Source organism: Pogona vitticeps, chromosome 1 (assembly GCF_051106095.1).
Source record: "Pogona vitticeps strain Pit_001003342236 chromosome 1, PviZW2.1, whole genome shotgun sequence".
In the NCBI taxonomy this organism is placed as follows: Eukaryota; Metazoa; Chordata; class Lepidosauria; order Squamata; family Agamidae; genus Pogona; species Pogona vitticeps.
In genome coordinates this window covers 236,204,364-236,230,475 of record NC_135783.1, presented here as the reverse complement: position 1 = coordinate 236,230,475, position 26,112 = coordinate 236,204,364, and the positions used below count along the sequence as shown (strand labels likewise).

Here is a 26,112-nt window from a genome sequence, read left to right as displayed (position 1 = left end):
GGAGCCTGAAGGGGCTTCAATTTCGATGTGAATAGAAGTTTTTCTCCTTTTGACAAACATCATGGAAAGAGCAAAAGTAGAAGCACCGGGCTTGGTGCTCTTTTCTGAGTATCTTCATAATAGTCAAGGAGGGAACTATTTCCAAAGGGTTTTAAAATATAGAAGAACTGCAATAAGTGCATAGAGGTGACAGACCTCCCAAGAAATCTCCTTAGGGCACAGATATGGACACTGTTTATGCAATTGTGCAAAGCGCAAACCTTACATGATGGCCGGAGCGCAGGCTTGTGTATGCTAGTGAAAGTCTCTCAAGAGACTACAAGTTTTCTGAGGAGAGTTTAGTGTGGAAGTTTGATTTGTTTTAGGGAAAAGATGAAGAGATCTGAGAAGAGAAACAGACTTAGAAGAGTACAGAGAAGGATGCTACAGCAAAGGTAAAGCACCCCAGGAGAGAAATGCAGCCACCCACATTGAGCAGGAGGGAGTGGCAGAAACCGAAGCCTGTGGCTGCATACCAGCCCCAGATTCCTGTGTGGTCATACAGATCTAACAGACTCTTAATGGGTCAATGATCTGTGGACAAATACGGTTTTGGACTCCAGATCTTCCTGTTTTAAAACATCAGGAGCAGAATCCCCCACTCCCTCCATCTTACACTGTTTATTAGGGTGATGGCTGTTTTTTTAAATCCAAAATATCATGCAATTATTTATTTAAATGTATTTATAAAAATATTTTCCTCCACATTTCTCCTTTAAAAAGACCTAGGGTGGCTTAAGGCGTTAAAAGATAACATTTAAAAGCTAAAAACAGCAAGTATACAAATATTTTAAAAGAATCAAACAAAAACCAACCTAAAAAATGCATCTGCTCACTCCTCCAGCTCCTCCCTGTTCCTTTCTTCATTTCAGAAAACATGGGGGCTTTGAACAAACATTGAACAACATTTTGATAACCTTAATACTACTCCTCCTTATTCATTGTCACGCCAGAACAGAGGTCCCATATTTCCCACCATCACAAGGGGATTGCTAGTAGATAAGGTAAAGTTAAACCTCTAAATGGACATAACTATAGCTTTATTCATGTGTTCAGACACATGTGGGGTGATGAAGCATGTGGAGGGAGAGAACAACAGGCCAGTGTCCCCACCCCACACATGCCAGCCACGTCTGTCCCACTCTTATCTGTCCCCTGGGACTTTGGAAGGTTGGAAAGAGGATTCTAAGTGCCTTCAGCAATACTCCTAGAAGAATTCTGGGTGTTGTCAGATAGCTGCAAAGGTGTGCATCTGATTTTACCAGAAAGGATTGCTTGAGCAGGAACAATCTCTGTTAAAGAAACCCTTTTACCTCCCAGGGAATTACTCCAGTCTGGCCCAAAAAGTATGTAGTAGTCCTACAGCTGAACCAAAAATGTCCAGCTTCGGCATGTATCAAGGTCAGGCTGGAGTGGACTTCTCTATCCATTGTACGATTACAGTACTGTGAAACAGCTGGCATCACGCTGCTCCACGAGTGCTCCAACCTGCCATCTATTTTCCTATATCATCACACCCTCTGTCACTGATCTAGAACCTTAACTGTCAGCAAACATATGCATTAGTGATAACCCATTATTACAGCAGAAATCACCCTAGTTTACCAGACGTATGATTCAGACAGAACTTTTACATCTAAGAAAGCAGATTTATTTGTACCCACAGACCCAAAAAGCTAGCAGAGCTATGTTGTGACTAAGCAAATTCCAAAATTCATACTAGGGTGATACTGTATGTTTACTGGATATCTTTATTTATTTTATTTATTTATTAGATTTTTACCCCGCCCCTCTAGACAATGTCTACTACAATCTATATATTTATATATCTATATCTATATCTATATCTATATCTATATCTATATCTATATCTAGCTAGCTAGCTATCCTTCTGTGTTTTTGTTTTTATTGTTATTATTTATGAAAAAGGATGAAGTGTTTAAAAAATTGCATAATCTTGTCCAGCAGGCCGAAAAGTCAGACATTTTTTTCTCCTTGTCTGCTAGAATGAATTAAGTAAAGATATATATCCCTATGACTCTCCGTGTCTAAGATGGAGGAGCATCTATACACAGGACTACAGTATATAGAACCCAGTGGAGGAGCAGGAATGCAAGAGCTGAAATGCAATATGTTTGAGCTGTTTTCTGTAGTACACTCTTACAGAGGCATACTTCTTTTGTACCACCTCCTCTTTCTAGCATATTTATCTATTTAGTACATTTATATCCTGGCTTCCCTCCAAGGAAGGAACTAAAAATTGGGTCTGTGTATGTGGTTCTCTTCTTCCATTTTAACCCACCAGCAACGATGTGAGGTAGGGTAGGCGAAGAAACAATAACAGACCCAAAGTCTTCCATTGAGCTTCATGGCTGAGTGGAGTTCTGAAGCCAACTTTCCTTCATCCTAGTCCAATACTTCAACTGCTGCAGTAGGTCTGAGGGCTACACAAGCTCATTGGTGGACCTTGGAGACTCACAACTTTTCCCATATGGGGGCGGGGTACTTTAAAACCCCTCTTTCACTCTAGTGGCATATATATTTTAAATAACAACTTTAAAACCCATTTTGGGTAAGATGACAAAATGGCACTGTCATTGCCTAGGGGATTTTTTAGCCTAATAATTCTTTTATTGGTTTAAATCTGGGAGATGTGAGGGTGCTGGAGTAGGGGCATTTGAGAAATGGGTGCTGAGGGGCACATTTGGGGCTTGCAGAGAGCATATGCAGCTGACGGGTCACATGTTGCCCACATCTGCATTACATCATCCTGGTTGTATTCATGTGGCTATTTCTTCTGGCTCAAGTTCCTTGTATTTTTCTCCAAAATAGCCTATTCCAGAGATCTTACCTTAGAAAAGTGGATAGAATGTAAGGCACAGTTTTTTACACAGGTATGTATCACATAGGAAAGCAATTTTCCATGCCATCTCTCCCAGCATAGGGTGCAGGGTGAGAATCCATTCATTTCACCTTGAACATAACTCACTTCTGAATCAGAATATCAGTGGTATTTTTTTTAATTCTAAAAATGTTAGCTCAGTCATCGAAATATTATAGACATAACCATTTACAAAAACCTTTCCTGTGATATATTTGGGAACCATGAGGTACACTTGACAGATGTTAGTTGTGCTACTTTTAATGTGCCGTTGGAAGATGCTAAGGCTCTGGGGGAATGAGGCCTGCAAAACAGCAAAATAGCAGGAGTTCATCTCTCTCTCCCCATTAGTAAATTTTAATCCTTCTTCCATTTCCTTTTTATGACGAGTGGTGCTTTGCTCCTGGTTTTAGAATGGTAATTTAAAGCAGATTTGAAAAGAGGAAGACAATATTTACATGGATCTATCTTGGCACATAAATCTCCAGAGCAGCTGTAACTTAAATTAAACAGAATGATTAAACAGTTCCTCCATTAGTGAGGAAAAACAATTGCCAAAATAAGCATGGTATAGCTGTATACACATAGCCAGTAACTGCCTTCCAGCCACAATTAATGATAATTAATGCTTCTGCCAACATGGGGGACATGTTGCATTTTATCTCAAGTGCCGTTGCTCAGAGGGCCCTTTGATATTGGAAAAATAAGACCTTTTGCCTCAGTAGTTAGTAGTTAAGAGTAAATCAAATTAAAGAGGCCATTATGTTAGCCTTTCCCATTGTTTATCCCATGGAGAACATACAGGTTAAATCCAGCCATGCTATAATGCATCTGAATTAGAAACAATGAAAAATTTGTAGCATTTGTAATTGTTTTTGGAGCAAGAGAAGGGCAATGCGGGGGGCAGTGTTAGGACACATACTAGCTGAAAAGTTGTCAAAATTGCTCACCACTTCTATTTGGTTGTAGTGATAGAATGTCAGAAGACAACCCAAGAGATCTAGGTTTGAATCCCTGCTTGTGCATGGAAAATTCAAAGGAGAGAGGTGGCCACTAGGTCAGACATCTTGCAACCTGTGCAAACCCACCATTTACTCCCCATTAGAGCCTGAGAGTGTGGGAGGCACCTAGACATCAACATCCCTTTAACATACAGTAGTAGCCTCGAAATTAACTCTGGGACCCATGCCTATTATCCTTGAATGCACTGGAGGGGGAAAGATGCTTCTCAGTTCATTCCCGGTGTAATACTCCTAGCAGATTCAGTAGTGCTACCAGTTGGTCCCCAAGGGCTGTGGTGGATGCAAGATGCTGGGGGTGCTGGATCACCCTTACTGGTGCCACCTCTGAGCAGAAGAGGACCTGAGCAAATCAACATTAGAGATGGGCAGAAACCAGGAAAATTGTGATTTGTTTTGATTTATGATTTGTCAAGTTCAATGAATCACAAATTACAAATTTATGGTTTTTCTGACTAATCGACAAATTGATTTGTCAATTTGTTTTTTAATTTAAAACCCTATAAAACAGCCCCTCCCCCAGTATCTAGAGACATGAAAGTGCAGGAAAGCTTCTCCTGACTCTCCTTTACAAGCCCTGTAATTTGGTGAAGTTTGGGTTTTGGACATCTGAGTTATAAGCCCACAAATAGGGACCCACATGAAAGTCCCCCCAGGAATGTAGTGGCACCAAAATCACAGAGAAGTTTTCTCTGGCTTTCTTCTACAATCCTTCCAAGTTTGGTGAAGATTTGTTTTCAGACATCTAAGCTATACACCCACAAAATGCCCCCCCGGAAAGTGTTTAGCAGCTGCCTTGGGGAAACCAAATCTTCACCAGACTGGGAGATATTGGAGAGGAGAGTCATGGGAAGCTTCTCTGTGATTTTGGTGTCTCTAAGTGCCTGCGGGAAACTGGGGGGGGCTATTTTTGGGTATATAACTTGGACATCTGAAACCCGATCTTCACCAAACCTGGAGGGATTGTAGAGGAGAGTCAGAGGAAGTGTTCCTGCAGTTGTGGTTTCTCTAGGTGCTTGAGGGCGGCATTTTATAGCCCAATGAATCATTGATAAAATGCATTGATTCTTACAAATACCAATCAACAAATTAGTGATTTTTGAACAAATTTGGTGATTTGTTTTTTTTTAAATCCGTGCCATCTGCAACCAACATTCAGCAAGGCAGTTCTAAAACTAGTGGCAGCCCAAGAAAAACATTAAAACTTTGAGACTCACTACCATTCATACTTGTCAAAAAGGAAAAAAAACAGCCATGACAATAGCATTCTGTTTGAGTGAGAAACACCTAACTCATGAAAAAAAAAAGGAGCCAGCTCCTGGGAATTTCCCTTGCATGGTGTCACTTTGTGGATGGTAGTGAGCTCAAGAGAGTATCTTGAAAAGAGATGGGGACAAATAAAAAAATGGTGATTCGTTTTGATTCATTATTTGTCAAGATTAATGGATCAATGAATACGAATATACAAATATTCTTTGATGAATCCACAAATTGATCCATTGATTTGTCTGCACTTTAAACAGCTATAACACCGGCCCCCGGTGACCTAGAGACACTAGTTTTGCAGGAAAGCTTCCTCAGGCGCTTTTCTACAACTCCTGAAAAGCTGGTGAACATTGGATCGCAGACCCCAAGTTATATAGTCACAAATAGGGCCCCACAAGGAAAGCTCCCCCCAGGTACTTGGAGACTCCAGAATCACAATGAAGCTTCCTATGTCTTTCCCCAACATGCCTGCTAAACTTGGTGAAGATTGGATATTGGACATCTGAGTTATTCACCCACAATTTGGGTCCCTCCAGGGGAGTTTACCACATGGCACAGAAACCCATTCTACCTACCGGCTGCCAATCAGCTGATCAGAAGCCAATAGGCAGACACACACACACACACACACACAGAGAGAGAGAGAGCCAGCCATCCCAACAGCCTACCCCTACATCCCTTGCCTTTCCCTACCTTAGCCCCCACCCCACTCCCAATGACACCCCCTTACCTTAATAGCTGCTGCCAAGGTCTCCATCAGACCTTCGCAGCCATGGCATGTAAAAAGGCTGCCCTTTGCAAAGATGGCAGCTGCAGCTTCCCTACCCTAAATGAAGCCGCAGCTGCCATCTTTGCAAAGGGCTCCCAATCTCCATTTTTACATGCATAGCTCCGAGGCCAGAAGACCTCGGCAGCAGCAATTAAGTTAAGAAGGTGTCGGTGGGGTGGCGTGGGGTGGGGCCTAAGTTAGGGAAAGGAAGGGGTGGGGGTAGGCTGTGGTATTGGGTAGCTGTGTGGGATGGTAGCTGCCTTTCTGCTGCCGATCAACTGATGATGGACAGTAGGCAGAATGGTGTTTTGTTTTGTTTTTAATACAAAGGACAAATAAAAATGGGTAAATATTCATCCCTTCATATTCATGGAGGTCTCTGGAACCCACATATACTACTAATATGGATCGACAAAGATTTAATGAATCAGCTATACAGTATTTGTCAGAAAAAACAATCCGTATTTATATTACTCCCCATCTCTAATCTTGACTGCTGCCATTGGTGTTGGCAATATCCCAGCTGCCCTTTCCTGCTGGCAACAATGAGCACAATATTGTGCAGCAATATTGGACCAACCACATTTTGAATCATGGATACAAAAGGACAATATCCCACATTCATAAACCAGAGGATTTTTAAAGAATAGAATAATCAATACAACCCTTATTTTCCTCACTAAAGAATGATGAAATAAAAGCAAGTGGTCAACATCAGCTCCGAATGAATTCATTCACACCTGAATGTAACTTTACTTTAGCCAAATTATACAACAGTCAAGAACAGCTGACAGGCTGCTGTGATGCTCTGAGCCCCTCCAAGCCTGGCATCATGACCAACTTCCTGCCTCCATTGATTAGCTGTGGGGAGGAGCTGAGAAATGGTGAGCAGCTGAATGATAGGCATTGAGCCTCTCCAACACCACAGCCAGCTAGCTTCCCATGAGCCTTGACACTCCAGTGTGGGTGGGAGAATCACTTAAAAGAGAGTTTTAATAGACTGCACTGGAGATGAGGACCTTTTAAGCACAGGCGTAATTGCGCCAAGTTTCACAGTGTGCACAGGCTCATAGGCAGCCATCTGAGTTCTCTTAGAATTACCGCGATGTGATTCATCCTAGTTGTTCCAGTTCTAGCTTCTTCATTCTGCATGAGGGGACACTTGCAAGGCTGTATCACATAGAGTACATTACTGTAACTGAGCTGATAAATTCTCACACCATGAATCAATGTGGCTGTAGTTTGTTTATCAAAGGAAGGTCATAGCTGCTGTACCAAACATTGATAAAAGGTATGGGTGGCCAGCAAGTCAATTTGGGTAACTCTCAAGCTAAAATAGCTCCCTTTCCCATTACAGTGTTTGTGTCCATTCTATAAACACATCTGCAGTGGATCAATGCAAGCAAGACCAACAGAAAAATAGTGCCATATGTCTGGAGTTTGGAGGTTCAGTGTCAATAGTATGTGGATGACACCCAACTCTATCTCTCCTTTCCATCAAAATCCAAGGGTGGTATTTCAATTGTTGCTCCATGTTATATTTGTTTAATGTGTAAACCACCCAGAGTGGCCTTGGCAGCCAGATGGGAGGTATAAAGGTCACATAAAAAAAATACATTTCAGTTCCAGTTGTGTCAGATATCAAGAATGGACTTGATGAGGGTGAACAATCTCAAACTTAATCCAGATGAGACAGAGGTGCTCCTGATCAGTGAAAAGGCAGATCAAGGAATAGGGATGCAGTCTCTGCTGGATGGGGTGACACTTCCCCAGAAAACCCGGGTGCGCAGCCCATGGGTACTCCTGGATTTGTCTCTGAGCCTGAATGCCCATGTCTTGGAAGTAGCCAGGAATGCCTTTGCACAATTTAAACAAGTGTGCCAGCAACATCCATTCCTTGAGAGGTCTGATCTGGCCACAGTGACATATGCCTTAGTTATATCTTGGCTGGATTACTCTAATGCACAGAAACTCCAGTATGCCCAAAACGCTGCAGTCATATTGTTATCTGGGGCTAGTAACAAGGAACATATAATTGCCTTGTTACAGCAGCTCCACTGCCTGCTGCTCTGTTTCCCAGCACAATTCAAAGTGCTGTCTTTAACCTATAAAACTCTTAATGGATTGGGTCAAGCTATCTGAAAGATCATCTGTCTTTTTATGAGCCTGCCTGGGTATTAAGATCATCAGAAGAGTCCTTTCTTTCTGTCCCACCACCCTCACAGATGTTTTTGGTGGGGGACACAGTGCTGTTCCCAGACTCTGGTACTCCATCCCATGGGAGGCCAGCCTGGCCCCATCTTTGCTGTCCTTCCACAAGCATGCAAAAACCTTTCTCTTCATGCAGGTTTTTTGTTTGTGATTGACAGTTCAGGAGACAATAAACGCGATGGTATTCTCTTGCTTTTAAATCTGTTTTTAGTAATGCTTTTATCTAACATTTTTAATATAATGTTATTAATTAGTCTTTTTAACATTTGAATAATTTTCTGTTTTTAGCTTTTCATATTGTGTTTTTAATGAGATAAGCTGCCTCGGGTCCTTTTTAAGAAGAAAGGAAGGGTAAAAAAATAGTTTAAATAAAATTAATATATTGACTCACCAGGCTTTCTTGTTCATGTTGGGATGAGCCACCCAGCCATGTCTTGGTTCAGGCTATGAAAAGCAACTCTAACTATTGTTAGACTGAAACTTCCCTCAGCCAATTTAGCATAATTAGGGGTGAGGGATGATGGTTTTGAGGAGTGCAAGTCACCCAGCCCTGTTCTAATGCTCTGATTGCCTCATGTTAGTCAATGCATGACACCCTTTTTAAAAAGGTGTTAAGATAATTTATTTAAAATGATTGATAAAAGTATGTTGATCTTACTCAGTGGCCTCTTGTTGGCACTCAACACTTTGAATTTGCTGTTAGAAGAATATTGCCGTGTATGTTCCCTTTTTAACAGTACTGCTCTGGTTCATCACATGACATTTCTGTGCCAAAGGAAAACGATTGTGTGTTGTTGTTTTTAATCTTCCTGATGCATCTTTTCATTAGATACCACAGTCAGCCCTCTGGCTTGATAAGCCAGATAAGATTTAACAGAATCTTTGGCTCTTCTTGGTAGTAATGTGATTTTGCCATTCCTCATTCCCTTTTATCTTTTACTTTTGTAACCAATGACTTCTTAGGGGGAAAACCAAAGAAGCAAATGAAATCGAGAAAAATAATATTCAACTCTCCTCTCTCCTACTCCCATTGTCTCACTGACAGTTTTTGACGGAGCGATGATTTATTTCTCGTGACTCTTAGCATTCATCATTCATTACATTCATTTTTATATGCACACCCCCTTCTCAGTCAATGAATAAATTGGCAAAGTCTTCCTTAACTTCAGCAGGGCTACCATGCATTTCATTTTCACCATGGATGTTGCCTCTTTAATTTAGGCTCCTCAACAAGTGCAGGGAGAGCTCTGGACTGTTTGCAAAAGCACATTATTCATCATTTATCTGTGCTGAGCTGTCTTTAATGTCTATTAGTCTTTAAATATTCCAAGACTCTCCTTATCTAACCACTCCTGCTCTGTTATTTACTTAGCTTTCATGCATCTGTGTCAAAATCCCACTTTTTCTTCTGTCTTTTTGATAGGCGCTATACCATAAGCCATGCAGCTGGTACAAAGCAGCACTCCAGAAATGTGACATAAAAAATTAAATTAGTTGTTTTGATTTGCAAAAATATGGGGGGAAGGTTTTTATAAGCTTAATTAGGTCACTTCACTAATACTCTTTGACTTAGGCAGCCAGCTCTCCATATATATCTGCCACAGTTGAATTTTACAAATGAACTTCAGGAATTATTGGCTGATTGGATAATTCATATCTCCAAAGGATACAGGACACAGAGATCTTTTTGACTGATGACATTTATTCCCCCAAGCAACATACCTCTCAGATCTGAACAAGAGATTAATTTCTGCCTGTCATTAATTTGAGCACTAATTCTTTGGTTTTTTTTTAATGGCAAGGCAGGAAAATCAGCAGCACATTCATGCTCCACCTTGCACTTCCACTATGGATGTGAAAATCTTCCGGTCTTGCTTTCATTGCATTTATCAAAATCCCGTCCATGTCAAGTTGCAAGCTGGAATCCAAAGTTTGGCTTGGTTTGTCCTCATAGAAAACTACTTTTTTTCTCCCCTTACCACAACATGGCAAATTGTTGTTCTTGTTGCATGGGAGAGATTTTGCACATTTTCAAAACTTTTTTTTTAGTATTGTCAGAAAATGCGCACTACTGGAAAATGTGATTGGTACTGCTTTTTTGCTGGGTGTAGGAAATGCAGTGACATTGGATAGATGGTTTCTTTCTTTGTTTAATAAATTAGCGTGTTATTTTATGCTTCCTGAACGTGTGCTTTGGTTCACAGTAGGAAAAGGCAGTGGCTTTGTGCTGAAACATTTTGTGCATAATATGGCAGACCCACAAGAAGAAAAACACTTGTGGTCTTGCTCTCATGGTGGATGTGAAAACTCCCAGCAGGACTGATGTATCCTTGATAATCTGTCTTGCCATCCTGAGAGGTCCTGTCCCAAATATAGCTGAGAAAACAATTCTTCCCAACCCACATCTCTAGCTGCTAGATGTTTTCTTCTTCTCCTACAACTATAATGTACGTTTTCTTTCAAAGTTTGCACATTTTATGCACTTTCAATGATATACAGATTTCCCATGTTAACTTTGGCAATATTTTCCAAGTATAATTCTAAGCTGTGCAAAAAAACTATACATGATTTTGTATGTGTTTTTCTTTACCAAAATGTAACCCATAGTAAATGTAAGTGATATAGATTAGTGTGGAAAGTCAACAAGAAGCTATTAGAATAAGGGGAAGGCAGCAGCTACAACATTATGTAAGAAGTTAGAGCAAGAGGATCTTGGTCGCCCCTAAGCTACTGCCAAATTTAAATAGTTTAGATGACTCATTGAATCCGATTGGATTCCGAAATGCCTTCGGTGGGTTTCCATATAGGTTGGCTGGCAATGGAGTTGAAGCCCAGTTTACTGAACAGTATGCAGTGGCAGCCTGGGCTGTTGACACCATTGTACCCAAGCACTCTCCATTTCAGGGCCCACTCTTCCTCCTGGTTTACTGGGGAGCTGCAAATCCTGAAACAAGCTACGAGAAGGCTGGAGAGCACATGGAGAAGAGTTTCCTCCAATGATCATTTGGCTGCTATAAAAAAAGATGTCTGGCCATTATTGCAATGCCGTCCAGTCTGCTAAGAAATCCTACAACAATTGTAAAACTGGTAATTGGAAAAACACATCTAAACACACAACTTTATCACACTCACACACAATGAAATAATTACACATCTGTACAAAATGTCACACAGGGTTTAAGGAAAATCTTTTAAAAACATGGCTCAGTGCATATAAATTGTGTGTTACACCTGCACTCCCACCCATATCCTGTCTCCTTCTCTCACACACCACTCCTAAGTAGTTTATATGTTAGGGCCTATCCTGACTGGCTATTGGGTGTGGCCTGGATCAGGCTGCAAAGAGTTGGTTGAAGTCAAGGGAGGAGCAATGTGCCATTTATTGTACTCCTCCTGTCTAAAGGGCAAATATCTCTTTGTAGCCCTACCCACTGTCATTTAAGCACGCCCCCATATCATCAGCAGAGGGTCAGGGGAAGTGAAAACATTTTGTTTACATCTGCTAGATCATCACTGAGCCAATGAATCACTTCTTCTAAAATGTTTTTGAAAAATTATTGCCTGTTGGTGTATTGCCAAAAGAGAACCTGTTCACAGCCATGATTTTGATCAGCAACACACAGACAGGCAAGGGGGGGGGGACATTTCAACAAAGTGATTCATCTCACCAGCGAAGATCAAGCAGACATTAAAAAAAAACCCTGACCCTCCATAGAAGATCAGGGGAAGTGTTCAATTTCTGATATCCTAAAGTGACTCAGAATCCACTTCAGAGTACTGAAAATTGACCCTGGAAGGAGCTGCAAGTGTCTAGTTTAGTCCATTCCAATCCATACCATAGTAATGGAACTCTCTGACAGGAATTTAAAAAGGTGTGGGTTGTGGCAAATTAGTCCACTCCAGTGATGTCCATGTGTGGATGCTGGAATGAAGAGCAGACCCACTTGACCCATCAGCACACCAAACAGTGGAACAAATGCACATGTGGACAGCCACTTAGTCCCCGATTCCTCAAAGTTTTCAGCTCTAAATTCACTGCAAAATATCAATGAATGTGGCATTGGGCAGCAACTTAGTGATTTTTCCAGTATCTCTCTCACCCTCCCCAACATTTTGCTAGTCTTAAAGAATTTTGCTTTTCTCAAAATTCCTTAGATTTTCTTCCATGCAGCAACAGCTAGAATTGCGGTGTAATTTTGCTTTAGACGAGTCTGGTGTAATTTTATAATCCATCCATTTCCTATAATGGCAACAAGTCACGAATTATTATTTAATAGCTGGGCAAAGAAGACATATAATGGCATGTATACGGGGTGGGGGAGAGAGAGGCTTGTATACTAAAAACTCAGACAAACTACCATCCAGAGTTATCATGATTACAGCTAATCCTGTTAAGCTTGGGGCAGCTGGATAAGCGTGCAGATATTTGCTTATCCTCTCAATTTTCTATCCCTTGTAAAGTTAATACCTTTCATTCCTTGTGGGAATACCACTGTGGCATGTGATATAGGAAAACATTAAGCTTAGCAGAACAACAATTTACTGCCATATCTCCTCAAGCAAAAATAAATAAATAATCTGGATTTTCCCTCCATAATCATAAAGAAAGAAAAGGCAGACATTTTCTTTTTCTCTCTTCTCTTGTCAAAGCCATTAGCTTAATCCTCCACTCTGCAGTTGGTTGTATTTTACCACTGCTTTCTTGTCTGTCAGAAAAAGAATTCTATTTATTTAAGTGGTGGTTGTGAAGCACCTACAGAAAACTGCAGTGCACTAGATAAAAAAAAAAAATCATGCCACATTCTTCTTACATCAGTAATTATTGTCTAAGGTAACAGAGACTTAATACAGAATTCCATATCCAAAACAAACAATTTTACTTTGTCAAGAATTTCCTTGATCTAGGGCAGTGATGGTGAACCTTTTTGAGCCTGAGTGCCCAAACTGCAACACGAACCCAACTTATTTATTTCGAAGTTCCAACACTGCAATTAAACCTGAATACTGTACTGAGATTTTAGGTTTTTTTATATAATTATATAACTTATATGGGGCTATTTCCAAACTTGCATTTATTAGGCTCACTGTTGGCTGTAAAGAGGTACTGCATTCACAGTCTAAAGAATAATTTGATCCAATTTTAAATGTTTATGGTCCTTGTCCAATAGATGTCTGTCCTCTGTGTGTGTGTGTGTGTGTGTGTGTGTGTTTTAAACAAATGTATGGAAATTTTTAGTCATCTTATGAAACCAGGGTCTGAGAAAGGAAATCTGCAGCTAGTGCAAGCTTTACTTTGAAGTAAAGTTCAGCTCCCTGGGCCACCTTTTGATGCATTGCCCACCCCCAAACTCCCCGCTCTGACCATGTTGCCTCATGGCCCCACATCCCAAGCTTATTCAACCTGGCTGGGTGGCAGGGATGGGGAGACCCATGGGTCCCACTGGGAAGAGGTCATAGGAAAAAATAGCTGCAACGGTGCCTCGATATCTCGGGGTTTATTACAATATTACTTTTCTCACACTTGAAACAAGCCAAACCAGATCAAAACTCCAGAAGGTGTCCAGATGCCCAGCATGAAACTCAAGGTGTACCTGGGAAGGATTTCGCTGCCAGCATGCCAGGCATGTGTCAAAAGGGAGGAGACTGTGGATGAGCTTTCTTGCACCCCAATGAATTGTGTGGGTGCTTCCTGTGTTGGGATAGAGTTCTCAAGCTGCCCGGGGGGGGGGGAAGGTGGGCTGTGGTAGGAGGCAATATTTAGTGAGAGCATTGTTTAGACTCTGCCTGGGGCTCCTGGGAGTGGGGCCCGTTCCTGGAGGCAGGTGTAAGAAGAGCGTGCTGGCCCGAGGCAAGGCAAGGACTCACTCAGCTCCACTCCACTGTGCGGAAGTCTCAGAAGGAAGCTGTCCACTTGGCAGCACTTGGCAGCTCTGAAGGGGAGCTCTCCTCACTTCCTGTGACATCAGGCCCAAACCCCACCCGGCGCAGGGATGAAATGCCTCCCAGTCTCCAAGAGCAGGGGAAAGCCGGGGCTGGAGGAGAGGCCCTCCCGGCCAGCTCAGGGTGAGAGATGTGGGAAGCCCGACACAGGTGAAGCTCTGCCTTGGGACCTGCCTTTTGGGCCCTGCACACCTCTTGCACCCGCAGCGATCCAGCGACTTTTGGCTCACGTGCCCACAGAGAGGGCTCTGTGTTCCAGCTGAGGCACACGTGCCATAGGCTCGCCACCGTTGATCTAGTGGTTCCCAACCTTGGGTCCCTAGAGGCTCTTGAACTACAGTTCCCTGAAATCCTGGCCACCACAGCTAGTGGTGAAGACTTTCAGCAGTTTGAATCTGAGAACATCTGGAAACCAAAGCTGGGAATCATTGTTCTTGTGTCAGTCTAAGAAATGGGGCCCGGGGGGGGGGGCGAAGGAGGAAAGCAGCCACCAAAAATATTCTAAGAAATTTGGGGGAAATCTAAGAAGTGGCCTCTTTCTAGGGGACAGACAGACAGACAGACAGACAGACAGACAGACAGACAGACAGACAGACAGACAGACAGAAAGAAAGAAAGAAAGAAAGAAAGAAAGAAAGAAAGAAAGAAAGAAAGAAAGAAAGAAAGAAAGAAAGAAAGAAAGAAAGAAAGAAAGAAAGAAAGAAAGAAAGAAAGAAAGAAACCCCTCAGGCTACTTCTTCTTAGAAAAATGCATCCTGAAAATATTTTTGCTTAGCAATTGTACTTCAGGATTTACCACCTTACCCCATGGCCTCCCAAACACAATGTTGAAAGACATAATTCTACATACATTTTGTCTCTCCCGAAGATTGTAGTACAGATCCTTCCCTGTAAAATGTGTACAAGGGACAGCAGTGTTGTGTCTGCCTCCAGGAAAAATGTAAATCTGTTCCATAATCTTCAAGTCTTCTGCCTCATTCTCACAATCTGATATTTTTGAGCTTACAGTAATGTTCCAGGATGGAAGGAACCTTTGCTCCCCCCCACCATCATTTCTTTCTGTTGCATATCACCTTGGTGCTTTGCAGCTTCCCTGGTTTACCCACACTTCTTGATCTAAAAAAGCAGAATGGCAGATGAGACCTTATGATGTCCTTCTCCTGGACTTCATTTGAAGTCTGGGAAGCTGGAAAGGCTACTAGATGCCACCAAGATGACTGCACACTAAAAGGCATGACATTCACACACACTCCTCAGCTGCCTCATAAGGAAGCACAAGAATCCTGAACTTCATTCATGAGAATGTCTCTGAAATTCTCCTCCTTTGAACTTCTTTTCAAAGGGAATGTCTTCTCTATCAAATCAAAAGAGAATGATTGAAATTCTAATGGGGGGAAATTTTCAGCATGGTACTAGATAGACTCTATTTCTTGACTTCTTTTTAAAATTTCTTGAGGAGTTGTTAAACTGAAAATGTGTTAGACATAACAGAAAATTGGTTAGCTTTTTCACTTAAGCTATTATCAGTAATAAGAAATTTGGCTGCTATATCTCTTGGCACTTTTGAAGAACTTGCTGCAGATACTATTTATTACTTTCTGTCTGTTTTCAGACATTTCATTAGCTATCTTCAAAAGAGATAAATAAATCCATTCATGTTATTGATACTGTCTGTTTTAAAGTGAGACTGGAATCTTCTAATACTATCATTCCTGAAATGAACAGCTGGGAAAAAATGGGTTGTTTGGATTATTATATTATGATCTGAAACAAACAGCTAGCTGGAGTATTCAGAGGAATGGGGATGGGCTTCCATTACTAATGGTTTGTGCTGTTTCCTAAGTCTGGGCCGCCAGCCATATTACACAGCCACCAATCCACTGGGCAGCCTTCCAACCTCTATGTGAATTTTTGGTACACTTTTTCACAGTCACTGCAAATGAATTGTACCTCTAACTGAAGAGAATCTTATAATTTGGGGTGAATAAAAAAAATTGTGCTTGGGAAATTAACTTAGCCAGATTTCTATTCTGAGCATTTAAATAAATTCTAGTAATCATTTCTCTCCGTCTCTTGTTGGATCAAGGATTTGGGATTATCCAAATGCAGTCTTTGTTCTGCCTTGTTTTGTCTCCTTTGTTGTTTCTTGGTGATGGCAATTATGGGATTTACTAGGACTCTTGTGTACTAACTGTTAATGGTATATTGCTAAGGTGCTTCAGTGCTTATCCATACCTGCATCCCTTCCTCCCTGATGAAGCTGGCAATAAATAAGGATTGGCTTGGTGTGATGGCAAGGTTGCCTCTGCAGTATACCAGGAAAAAAGTGTGAGTAGCTTCTGGCATTTTTAAGTATTCATTCTTATGGGCCAAATGGCAAGCTGGCACAAGGGCATCACAAGTGAGAAGGCAGATGCAAGGAGATGTATGTTTGTGTATGTATAGTTTACATAATGGTGAACCCAAAGGTCAAGAGATGAACATGTGAGAGTGTTTTCCCAAAGCAAAGGATATTCCCTCCTCTTCTGCAGAGAAGCAATGTCATGCAGCCAAAGAGAGAGTATGAACTTCAGTGATGAACTTGCATTTGTCTACTAAAATGACTTTTAATATTTTATTGTACTATATTTTAATGGAGTATATTATGTTGTTTATACCATTTTATATTGTTTTATCCAATGTATGTTGCAATGGCCTGTGTGCCACACAATAAACTTATTTCGCTTGCTTGCTAAAATTAATGAGAAGTGGCAATGCAACCCTGTTAGCAGAGTATAAAGTAGAAAAAACAACACAGCACAGAAAATTTAGAAAAATCAGATAAATCTCAGGTCTTTAGAAAGATCAGCTAAATCCCTTTGGTTTCTTTTCCACATGAACTAGCACTTTGCTATGATAAAAGTACTCTAGAAGCATTTAAAGTATAAAAAGATATATTTACTTACAGTTACCATTTGTAGTTACTGTCAGAAGAATTAAAAATGGGGGGAAATGAGTAAATGAGTCTCCTATGCTTGTTGCTTGATCAGAGGTTACAAGAAGAACAAAGACAACAGGTGGGGAATCGCTTCAAATGCCAGAGGCAGAAGAAAGAACTATCAATCAAGTTAGTGACAAAGGACAATCATATTAGGCTGTAAAAGCCCGCTCCCACTTATAGCCAGCGTTTGTGCATGCAAGATGTTATTATGAGTACCTGCATATATTAAACATCACCATTCTGGAAGTTTCTACTGTTATTTACGAGTCAATCAAGTAAATTACTGAAAAGAACATCTTATTGAAAATATCTAGGGAATGCTGAGTAGAGATTTAAATAATGTTGGGGGTTTTTTTTGTCCTTCTGTAAACCAAGGGAAGACTCCTCTGGGCATTATCCAGATAAAACAAGGTATTTGAAGCCCTCTTGATTCTCATGGATGACATCTGAAAGTATGATTTGTGTGGAAAGGATTTAAAGACAGGTCTGACTCCAAGAGGTATGTATTGTGGCCTGCTAGGTGTGACAAACCCAGACCTACTGGGATCTGCCACACGTTAACTAAGCTGCCACCAACCATTCCCTATAAGAAGTCACACAGACCAGGGATGGATTTTTAAACAATAAAGAATAAGGTTTATTAAATACAACACACAGGGAAAATAAAATGATCAGGTGAATAAGATTTAGTAACGTGGCTTAGTTTCACTCATACATACACACAGGTTGGTTCACACAGAACCCTTAACTTGAAGCACAGACCCTGAACCTATCAGTTCTGGCTAACCAACAGACACCTGAACCTATCAGGTTGGTACTCTGACACACAGTAGTACCCTGTCTGACACACAGACTCCCACACCAGCTTCTTCTTCTTCCCAGCTGCTGCTTCGTCACAACCCAGCATCTCCCTAACTTCACAACACACGCTCCACATATATATACAGTACAGCCCCTCCTCCTGATGTCCCGCCTTCCACTCCCCATAGGATGGAACTTTCCCTCCAAACCCATGACAGACAGGTAACATCAGGGCTGTATGTAACACCTCCCCTCTTTATAAGTTGTTTTGTAGGGGGAAAGCTAAGGTGCTTTTTCCCAAAAAACAACCTGAATAAAACACACAAAACAGTTATACATACCATATCATACTTATACTTACATTCTAAGTTAACCATAGCAATTAGACATTTAAACATTTACCATATACATTACATCAATTTACCTTTATTCATACAAACCAAGGTCAAAAAACAGGTACATTTAACTTTTTGTCATCAATATATACACATAGTACATGTTTCTTTCGCCGTCTTCATTCTTCAGGTCTTCTTGACAAGCCATCAGCAACACAGTTCACTGACCCTCTGACCACCTTCACTTCAAAGTCATAGTCCTGTAGGTTTAAAGCCCACCTCATAAGTTTGCTATTGTGGGTTTTCATTGTCTTTAACCATTGCAGTGGTGAATGGTCAGTACACAGAACAAAATGTCTTCCCCAGATGTAAGGCTTGGCCTTCTGGATCGCGTAGACTATGGCCAAACACTCCTTCTCCACGGTTGCCAAATGTCTCTCACCTTTTTGAAGTTTCCTACTCAGGTAGGACACTGGATGCTGGTCACCATTCTCATCCTCCTGGCACAGAACTGCTCCTACCCCGCTGTTAGACGCATCGGTGTAGATGATGAACTCCCGGTCGAAGTCTGGAGCCCGCAGCACTGGATAGTTGATGAGCGCCTGCTTCAACCTCTGGAACGCCTCCTCACAGTCGCTGGTCCACGGGATGCGGTCATCAGCCTTCTTCCTCGTCAGATCGGTCAGCGGAGCCGCAATCTCGCTAAACCTCGGGATGAACTTTCTGTAGTAGCCCACCAACCCAAAAAATGATTTGACTTTTTTCTTGGTGTTGGGTCTGGGCCAATCACGAACAGCTTCTATTTTGGCCTCCAGGGGTTTTATCACTCCTCCCCCTACCATGTGACCCAAGTATTTTATTTCTGGGCTACCCAGCTGACACTTGCTGGCCTTTACTGTTAGCCCTGCTGCACTTAACCTCTGCAGCACTAATTCCAGGTGTATCAGGTGATCTTCCCAGGTATTACTGAAGATCCCTATGTCGTCAATGTAGGCCACTGTAAAGTCACTGAGCCCTGCCAAGGTCTGGTCCATCAGCCTTTGGAATGTGGCTGGTGCATTTCTGAGACCAAAGCTCAGGACTCGAAACTCATAGAGACCAAAAGGGCTGCAAAAGGCAGTCTTTTCTTGATCCCTGGGATCAATTCTTAATTGCCAATATCCCTTTACCAGGTCCAATGATGAGATGAACCGACAACCCCCTATGGTTTCAATCAGGTTGTCTAGCCTGGGCATTGGGTAGGCATCAGGAGTGGTTACGCGGTTTAATTTCCTGTAATCGACACAAAACCTAATGCTCCCATCAGGCTTGTCCACAAGGACTATCGGAGAGGACCAAGGACTAGAAGAGGGGACGATTATGTTCTCTCTAAGCATCTCGTCCAGCTCCTTCCGCACCTTGTCCCTATAGGGTCCCGTTACTCGGTATGGGGATACTGCCTGCGGGGGTGCATCCCCTGTGTGGATCCGATGCATCACTCCCTTCACTATCCCCGGCTTGTTGGAAAACACCTGTTGATATTTAATGAGCAGCATTTTTAGTTCTTGCTGCTGGTCTTGGGTGAGTGCAGGACTGATCTTTACCTCCTCTGGGTTGTATTTTACTTCCCCTCTACCCTCCCAGAAGGGGAATTCCGCTTCCTCACTCTCAGCTGCTTTTATCGCGAATAAAACCCTCTGTTCCCCTTTGTAGTAGGGTTTTAGGGCATTCACATGAACCACCCTCCTTGCTTGGTTCTCCTCCTGCTCTATTAGGTAGTTCAGGTCTGACATCTTGGAAATGACCCTATATGGTCCTGCCCATTTGAGCTGCAGTTTATTCTCTCTGCAGGGCCTAAGCCAAAGCACTTCCTCCCCTGGGTCAAAGTGCCTCTCTCTAGCTTTGTGGTCATACCATGTTTTCTGTCTGACCTTCTGAGCTTGCAGGTTTTCTGCTGCCAGCTCTAGATTTCTCTTTAGGTCATTCATCAAGGTGTCTATGTATGTCACAACGTCTTGAGGGTCATCCTGGGTGATCTGCTCCCAATTTTGTTTGATCAAATCAAGGGGCCCTTTCACCCTTCTCCCGAATAAAAGTTCAAATGGACTGAACCCGGTACTGGCTTGTGGCACTGATCGATAAGCAAACAAAAGGGATTGCAGCTTCTGGTCCCAGTTGTTTGGATTCTCTGCCAAGTAAGCCCTAATCATGCGCATTAGAGTCCCATTGAACTTCTCCGTTAACCCATTACTTTCAGGATGATAGGCAGTGGTTTCCTTGTGCTTAATTCCACAGATTTGCCATAAGCGTTTCATGAGCTTTGATGTGAACGATGCGCCCAAATCTGTGATTATTTCTGAGGCAAATCCCATCCTGGACATATACCCCACCAAGGCATCTGCCACTGTGTTAGTTTCAATGTTCGTCAAGGGTATGGCTTCAGGGTACCTCGTGGCATGGTCCACAATGGTGAGAATGAACCTGTTCCCCCTCTTTGTGGCCTTGGGCAAAGGTCCCACTATATCCACCCCTATGCATTTGAACGGAGTGTCAATCACAGGCAAAGGGCACAACTTTGCTTTGGTCCTGTCGCGGTTATTCCCCTGCCTTTGACACACATCACATTGTTTACAGAACTCCCTGATCTGCTTCCCTATGTCAGGCCAGTAAAAATTCTGTGTGATTCTCTGCTGTGTTTTGTTCACCCCTAAGTGTGCAGCAAACATGTCAGAGTGCCCCCTTTGTAAGATCATGGGGTGATACTTTTCAGGTACCACCAGCTGACTTCTGATCCCATCTCCCCCTTTTGAGATATTCCTCAGGGTCTCTCTATACAAAATCCCCTTTTTCTCCAGAAATCTCACTGGGGTTTCAGGTGTTAGCTGGGCGTCAGTCACCTGTTCAAAACACTTTTGGAGAGTGGCGTCTGCCTTTTGCTCTTGTCCAAATCTGCTGTCTGTGGTTAAGGTTTCCACCACAGCTTCTGAACTCCCCTCTGCTTCCGTCTCTGGCTCATCATTACCCCCCTGAACTGTCCCCGTGGTGGCTTGTGAACGTGTAATCACTAGCACCCGTTTCACATGTTCAGCCAGGTCATTTCCCACGAGCACGGCTGCTGGCAGAGTCGATGAAATCGCTAGCCGCCACACTCCCCTCCAGCCTTGAAAGTTCACAGGCACCTCCGCTCCTGGCAGAGAGATCACCTGCCCCTCAATCCCTGCCACCTTCATGCTCTCATTTGGGATTACATACTCCCTAGGAATAATATCTGGATGGCACAGGGTCACCTGAGAACAAGTGTCCCGCAGCCCCCGATACTGATGGTCAAGTATTCCTACGTCCACCCCTGCTGTCTCAAACAATTGAGAATCTGTTCTCACCAGTAGGCAGCGCCTGACCTCTACAAGAGGACCATTTTCCTCAGCCTGATCAGCAGATGTAGCTGTTTCAGATTGAGTAGCCATGGCAACAGGCTCCCTCAGTGACAATGAGCCTTGCTCTTTCTGGACACAGAACACAGCTTTTGGCTTGGTCCCACTCGAATCCTGAGGCACAATTCCTTTTAGCTGCTTTAATTTCTCACACTCTGAGATTAGATGGCCCTTTCCCTGACAGAAATAACATTTTCTGGTGTATTTTGAGTCTCTCTCATCTTGTTTTGGTTTTCCCTCCAAAATCTGAGGTCTTGGTTTCATGTCTGAGGGCTTCCCTTCACCATGGGCCCCTCCCCCTTGCTGGCTTTTCCCTGGTCCCTGAGAGTACTTGCTGTAGGTTTCTTTAGGTTTATCTACAGATTTCCACTCAGCACCTAAGGGTTTTCTTATTTGATAAATAAAATCTGCAATCTCTGCTGCTTCGGCCACAGATTTCGGTTTCCTTTCCCTCACCTGGAATTTCAGTTCCCCATGCAGGACTGAATAGAACTGTTCCAGCGCTATCAAGTCTTTGAGCTGCTGAAAGGTCTCTGTCCCCTCCTGAGATAGCCATTTCTCTAGCAGCCTCACCAATTGAGCCCCCACTTGGGTAAAAGTCTGCTCTGGTTTCTTTGTGAGGGACCTGAATCTTTGCCTCAGCTGTTCCGCATTTATCCCATGTCTTGCAAACACCAGTTTTTTAAACTCTGCAAAATCTTTCATCAGTTCCTCAGGCATCTCGGCATAGACTTCAGCCAGGCTACCACTGATTAAAGATCGCATTATGGTCATCTTCTCAGTTTCCCTTACTGAGAAGTCCACAAACGCTCTTTCCACTAAGGAAAAGAACACCTCAGGACAATCTCCCTTGTGGTACACAGGGAATTTCTTCAGGTCAGCTTTAGACAATTGGCCTCCCTCAGAATCCCTATTGTTATTATTGTTCTGATTCATCAGTTCCAATTTTCTTAGCTCAAACGCCATTTTCTCTCTCTCCAATGCCAATTCAAATTGTCTCTGTTTCTCCCTTTCCTCCCTTCTTTCTCTCTCTAATCTTTCCTCCATTTCCCTCACCCTCAGTTCATGCTGTTGGGCTATGAGCAATTTTCTAAGTTCTGGGTTCTGTTCTCCCGTGCTGTCACCCTGCACTGAGCCAAATTCATCCTCAGAACCTTGGTCTACCTGGGGGTCTTTCACTTCACCCATTTCTGCCATCTGGCTTCGAGTCAAGGGCATAATCCCCCCTCAGAACAGGCTGCTTTAAAAAGTCAAGCCTCAAAATAAAACGACCACTTTTTTTTTCTTTTGCCTCAGAACCAGCTTTCCCTATAGATTGCTGCTGTCCTTCAGCACTACTTGCAACTGTAGCGAGTTAGAGTCTACCCCCCTCTGCTGGGCCTCTCAGCAGGCAAACTAGCTCACTGCTATTTCACAGTTTTGCCTCAGCTTTTTCCCGCCAAAACAGGCTGCCTCAGAGCTCCCTAATCTAGCCCCCAATCTGAGGTTACACGTTCTTCTACTAGTGCACCCCCCCGTGAGGCACACCTAGAAGATTACCTACGCGCTCTCAGATTGTCCCTGACTAGACCCCCCTTGCTCTGGGCACACTTGCCAAGGCTTTGCTGGACCGCTGGACAACTGGACCAGTCATATCCCACACGCTGGACACCAATCAATGTGACAAACCCAGACCTACTGGGATCTGCCACACGTTAACTAAGCTGCCACCAACCATTCCCTATAAGAAGTCACACAGACCAGGGATGGATTTTTAAACAATAAAGAATAAGGTTTATTAAATACAACACACAGGGAAAATAAAATGATCAGGTGAATAAGATTTAGTAACGTGGCTTAGTTTCACTCATACATACACACAGGTTGGTTCACACAGAACCCTTAACTTGAAGCACAGACCCTGAACCTATCAGTTCTGGATAACCAACAGACACCTGAACCTATCAGGTTGGTACTCTGACACACAGTAGTACCCTGTCTGACACACAGACTCCCACACCAGCTTCTTCTTCCCAGCTGCTGCTTCGTCACAACCCAGCATCTCCCTAACTTCACCACACACGCTCCACATATATATACAGTACAGCCCCTCCTCCTGATGTCCCGCCTTCCACTCCCCATAGGATGGAACTTTCCCTCCAAACCCATGACAGACAGGTAACATCAGGGCTGTATGTAACACTAGGTACTTTGAGAAACTCCTATGCTCTGTTTTTTTTCTCCCCAGAGAGCAGAAATATGAAGTTAACATTCTATTCAGATAGGTCAGATTGGTCAGTTATTAGTTGTGCTAGTATTTTTTAGAATAATTTGAATACATCTGTAAATGTTGCAACTTATTCCAACCCCCTGAAGTAAGGGACCGCCAGAAAAATCCAAGCAAATAACATCATGAGCTAATTGGAGGATAGAAGCACACAAACCTCAGAAGTCACAAATTGATCTGTATACCTCAGGGAATGGGTTTATAACTCCTCATTTCATCCATGTCTAGCAGGCATGCTTTGTGAGGTCAGGCCAAAAATAAACAAACAAACAAACAAACCACCAGCTCACTACAAACTGCTCTTTGAAAAGCCTCTCAATCCTCACCTGCCTTTCCAAAATTTGGAACTATGCAGTCAAAATTCAAAATATTCAGTGAGACAGTGGTTGTTAGGCATAGCAAAAAAGAAGTTGCACTTTCATACTCTAGCCATGGCCAAAATGCACCCCCAAGACTCAGTTCTGTTCACGTTCTTCTGCAGTAATAAAACTGGCCTCATATTTTGACATGATTTCCTGTCACTATACGTATTGAATAAGCAAATGCATGTTCTCAGGCTGAAGTGATTTCACTGGAAGTGGTGGCTGTGGTTAAACATTTATTGCCAGATTTTGTAATATATTTCACTCCTTCTGGCTGATCAGAAAAAAAGAAGTGTCAGGTTCTCAGAAAGCTGATAAATTTAGAATGACAGTCAGAATGTATTGAACTTTTGGCAAATGAGGAAGTGTTTAGGCCTGCTTAGTACAGTGTTTCTTCTTAATCGTTTTTCTTAGGGAAAAAGATTTGTGGTTTGCATCAAAGCAGCTGCAACATGTTTCCATTACTTTGCCAGACAGGTTTCTGAACGGATGCAATAACATACATTATGTCCGGATCAGAGACCCATTGTAGTCACATCAAGTCTTTGTGCAAGTCCAAGAGAACTTTTACTTTTGTTCTTTCTTTGAAACCATAGCAAACTCTGGTTCTACCCTGGCATAGCGTAGTGCTTCAAAATGTCACCACCTCCGCTTGCTATCTAGCAAGAAAGATTGCCATTTGAGAAACACAGTGAGAGAAAGCCATCTCGGGCATGTCAAAACTATTCACTAGGATATTTGTTTGCTTGTTCTTTATACTTACAGATCTGAAATCCTGTTCCTGTAACATGCCATGGAAGACTCATAATGACATAATCAGAAGGGTGTGCGTTTGTGTGTGTTCAACTGAGCGTGTCTGACTTCTCTCCCAAAACTCACCAGTAAACCCTTTCATTATCAGGAATCTGTGAAAGCCACAAGATAGGTGGGAGATGTCTTTAATTACTGAAAATCACTGCCGCTGGAATTACTTTACTGGTGGTAGCAATTTGGGGAAAGACTTTTTCCCTCTTGTCCACAGGTTCCCAAAGATGGTAGGGGTTGCCAAGGTGCCTCAGGAGCTTCAACAGGGAAACTGGGACTAATTAATTTTAAAAAGTCACTGCTGCTGATGCCCCATCAGTCGTATACACCATACATTACAGTAACAGGATTGCATCCATATATTATTCAGAAACCTTGAAAGGGCTTTCTACACAAGTTCAAGTGAAGTCAGCCAGTGAACGAGAGATGTGAATGTCAGTAGAAACCCACTTTAGATCTCTCAATCCAACAGAGGGAGGTAGAGAAGTTGCTACCCAGCTGACTGCAACCCTAACCCTCTTACATACATTAATATAGCCTAATAAGAAAGCTTAATTCACTCTTTCTCCATCCTAACTCCACTGTCTTCTTGTCTTTTGACCATCCCTCCACTGTCTTTGATCCAAATCACTCAATGATTTTTACTAACGATGTTAACTGAATTCATTATTCCATTCTGATCTCTACTTCCAAACATTATTCCATTCATTCTTCTATCAAAGGCCACTTCCTGTGACAATAACGAAAGTGAAAGAGAAATTCCCAGACTTTAAAATCTCCCAGGTCTGTTCTGTTTTTTGAAGGCAGAAGGCTTAGGGACAGAATAAGATCTATCTATTATGTAATGCCCACATGACAGAAGTGCATCTTCTGTCTGAGTAACCCACAAAGACATTTGGAGTGATGTGCTACATTTGAAGCAAAGAGTGATGTGATAAATTTAAAAATTAAATGTGATACATTTAATACCATAACAGCCTTCAATTAGGCTAGAATACTGGGTTCTCTGTCTAATATATTGATCAGAAT

General features: G+C 42.4%; 2 long non-coding RNA genes across 3 annotated transcripts in view; both read left to right on the top strand.

Moving 5' to 3' along the window:
• The window catches only part of LOC144583966 (uncharacterized), a 42,796-nt gene that overhangs the window by 854 nt on the left and 15,830 nt on the right, over nt 1–26,112 (top strand). The window contains exon 2 of one of the 2 annotated variants that reach the window (XR_013537915.1): nt 366–434. This is a non-coding gene — a long non-coding RNA (uncharacterized LOC144583966). Of the gene's footprint in view, nt 1–365; nt 5,136–26,112 lie in introns of those variants that run through there. The other variant, XR_013537907.1, reaches the window with a different exon arrangement.
• LOC144583973 (uncharacterized) lies at nt 13,619–24,195 on the top strand. Its single transcript, XR_013537923.1, has 2 exons — nt 13,619–17,625; nt 23,837–24,195. It is a non-coding gene; the product is annotated as an uncharacterized LOC144583973 (long non-coding RNA).